Raw genomic sequence first — 3981 nt, forward strand, 5'->3', positions numbered from 1 at the left:
AAATAATTTAAGAGGAGACACACAAAAACAAACAAACAAAACATCATATAAACAGACTGCATTCAGCATACTATGTGTATTCATTGTGCCATATATTCTTATTGCAGCATTTTGGGATGTATCAATGTAAATGCATAATGTAACTGTACTGTATCTTGAAAACCTTTTCCTTGTAAACAGGACTAAAATCCTCTTCAATCCACTCTGTTAATAATAAAGTGATTGCTTTTACATGCCTTTATGGCTTTATCTAAATTTATCAGATCATTACAAAACAATGTTAAGAGGGGTTATAATCAAATACAATTTAATTGCATCATTCTATATGCATAACTCATAGATTTTTTCGTGTTTTAATCACTCACTATTGATTCCATTGTTGTGAGAAATTATTGAAACGTTTATAACAGGGGTCTTCAACCCTGCCCACTGTCTTGCAGAGTTTATTAAGGACACAGGACTGTGGGTCTCCAAAGAAGTATATGATTTACTGGAAGTATATATTTTACTGGTTTACTGGAAGTATATGATTTTTGGTATGTGTGATTGTTAATTACCCAAATGTTGACTTGACTAAATTATACAATGCAAGAGCGGGAAAATTAGTAGCCATGTGACTGAGAACATAGTGTGTTCACCTTGAAGCAGCGCTGCACAGACCGATCAGTGTATGACATTAAAGTTGTGCAAGAACTACAGAGAGCAGACGGCTCTGCATGCTTTCGAATCACTCTCAGGGTACTTTGATGCCATACAACGATCAGTCTGTGCAGAGCCGCTTCAAGTTAAATACACCTAACATGTCTTTTAATGTGAGAGGATGAGAACATAGTAACACCTTGTCAACCAGTCAACCAGCATTAAATGCTCATAACATGAATAAATCATCAGTATAGTCAGAAAAACCAACTCTAATCTGATTCTAGTCAAGGTCTAGTCCAAAATCTAGCATCGTTAGACAATCAATCAAGTATTGTTTTTCTTTTTCTTTTTTCTTTTTTTACTCTATTTCTTTTCTGACGAGAGCCTTGTTTTCCAAGTTAGGCTTTGCCATTTTTGCTTACCTCAAACTTAAACAGCCTATGAAACCTCTGTCATTGTCATTTGTGTCCCAAGAAGACTTTACTCCAGATGTGACCAAGACCTCCAACAAATGAGCAGACCTGGGAAACCACTTTCACAGAACGACGACATTCAAAGATGCTACCCAAGAAATGCAAATAATGCCTCCAGATTCTTGCTGAACTGGTGTATCGATGTAACGTTTCATAGACTTTATATAAAACTTAATGACAGGGTTAAATTAATGATGGATTGTTCATTCAGGTCAGGTCTAAGAAACTGCATGCTGCTCTTTCTTTCTTTCTTTTTCAACTTGTATGAATGTGTGAGTGCATGTGTTTGTGTTAGATTAGTCTACATATATAAGAATAGATAAATAAAGTCCCACTGGTAAAGAGAAGTGTCTTGTGTTTTCTTCATGTAATATCTTACTGTTGATCAATAGATGGATGAATAATTTGTATCAGTCATAAAACAGTGATACCGTCACTGTTCCTTATAAGTAAAATTATTAATTCCCTAGAGGTAAATTGACGTGTTTACCTTGCGTAAAATTGAACATAGGACGTTATATGATAATTTACGCTCTTAGACTTGTAGATTGCTGGCTTCGTTCCAAAACAAGGTCTTTTAATGTTGTATTCTATTTCTCTTTGGTTCACTTTGCAATTACTTAAAAAAGGAAATTGTAACTAACCACACATATGCATACAAATTTGGACCCCATAACATAGGTTTGTGTTTATGTGTGTGTGTATCAGTGATGCGTGAAAACTACATTTTTTAATAGTAGTAAATGCGTCGCCCCTTTATATCAATTTAATTACTTAAATAGGCTATAGCCTACAGGATAATAAGCGTTATGCCGGCACACATAAGGCTTGCCACAAAGAACCGGTAAACTAATGATTATGAATGTGTCTAAATTAGCAAGGAGACATTTAATTGTTTAGTAATAAACTGGTGTTTACTGTGTCGCTGCTAAGATGAAGTTGACGATGCGGACTCGCCATGAACACCAGAGAGAAATGCACATTTCATATGGATTAACGTTATATAATCAGAGAGTAGCCTATTTATTTTGGTTTGAATATTACCGTTTAAAAGTAGACATTTCTAGCTTTTTGTAATAAATTGCCTATATTTTAAACTCACCGACTAAAAGATTAAGACACTACCTGACCCAAACATATCACCCAAAATTTCTCCAGCTTTTTTCTTAGCTATTTCAGAATCTGGAAAAATTACTGGGGCAAACTTACTGCAGTCGGTAGAGCGATATGAATGTGTGTGATGTACGGCATGATAAATGCTCGTCACTTCTGCTGCCCAAACTTTGTCAGCCTGTGGGTCATTTGGTTCACTGATTTGCATGTTTCTTGATGATGTGCTTTTTTTTCTGTGGTACTCACATGCACCATTTTGCTTCACGTCGTATTCTCCACCATGTCCCACAGAAAAACAGCTTTTGCATAAAATGCAAAAAGCTCTCTCTGCTTCGCCATCTACAGGTCTTAACCAAGAGTATTTTGCAGTCCATTTGCTATTAAAAGTGCATCTTTTCGTGGCCACACTGGCCATGACTGCTTAACCTGACCGAACAGCGCTCGCTCTCCAATTTGAGATTGTTGACAATGTTGAGGAGGCGTTCGTGCACCAGTCAACAGTTTGATTGACGTACGACTCAGCCTATCGACTAACGCTTTTATTGCTCTCCTCTGAACTATTGGACATAAGTTAACAGTACGCCTATGGACGTATACGTGTATTTATTAGGCAGGGTCGAATGAAAAAGCGGGACAGAGGCTCAGTTTGTGTGAGGCGGGACAAAGGGTAAAATTGTTGTACTGTACAACGTAAAGCGGGACAGGTGGTCACTCTATTTGCGCCAGTTATTCAGCCAATAAAGTGTAGGCCTATGTATTTCAAAATTGTGTCTAGTACTATATAAATTACAAAGGTTTAATTGGCATCTTTATTTCAAATGACCCGACCGACCGCGACCCGAATATCATAAAAAATAACCGGTAACCGTGGGTGACCGCAGGCACCCGCTCATTTCGGATCAACCCGCGCATCACTGGTGTGTATACCTGCTGTGTATACCAGTTCAAGTGGACCAGTATACTCACTAGGTCTTGACCTGCTGCTAATACTGTGGTCAGTCAAGATTATGACAGTAGGCTTTTAACCAGGGGCATGTCTATTTGATGGCCAGGGGTGGCACTGTCTAACCACCCTCCACCCCCGGTGCACCCCCCACACCGCCCCGCCCACCAGATGTCTTGCAATAGGCTTGTTTTTAGTAAATTTCTAACTGCATCTGGGGGTGGATCCTGGCATGTGCATCTGCCTAGGGCTGCTTTCTTCTCCTCTTTATATTTAATTTTAGGCAGTTTCTATAGTGTGTGATATGAAAAATATCTAGCGCACATGATGTTACATGATCCAGGTAATGTGAGAGGACTAATCTCTCCACTCACAAGCGGATTTCCTTTACTTAAACAAAACTGGACGTGTGCTTTTAAATATACAAGGTTATGAATGGTACACTGCATCACTGAAGACCAGAAGAGCTTTTTTTTCTAAATCAGATGAAGAGTAGGCTTTTCTCACTAAATTCAAACAAGCTTGATGTGACTTTCAAATACATTGAAATACCTAAAAATAAAAATAAAAAAAAGTTAAAAATAAACCCACTGGAGGGTATTACTGTCAAATTCTGTAGTAATTTATTTGATTATTTAATCTTCATTTGCTAGTGAAAATCCCAGTCTAAGCAATGGTGCCAGCTGTCACTTTGCGCCACTTTGGGCATTTCACTTATCAGTTTGTATGAACACATGCATACTGCATAGGCTACTTCAAAGAATACCATGCAGTCATTTTGATTCATTTGAAACATTTTGGGTAGTTTTG

The sequence above is a fragment of the Carassius carassius genome, chromosome 29 (assembly GCF_963082965.1).
Source record: "Carassius carassius chromosome 29, fCarCar2.1, whole genome shotgun sequence".
NCBI lineage: Eukaryota > Metazoa > Chordata > Actinopteri > Cypriniformes > Cyprinidae > Carassius > Carassius carassius.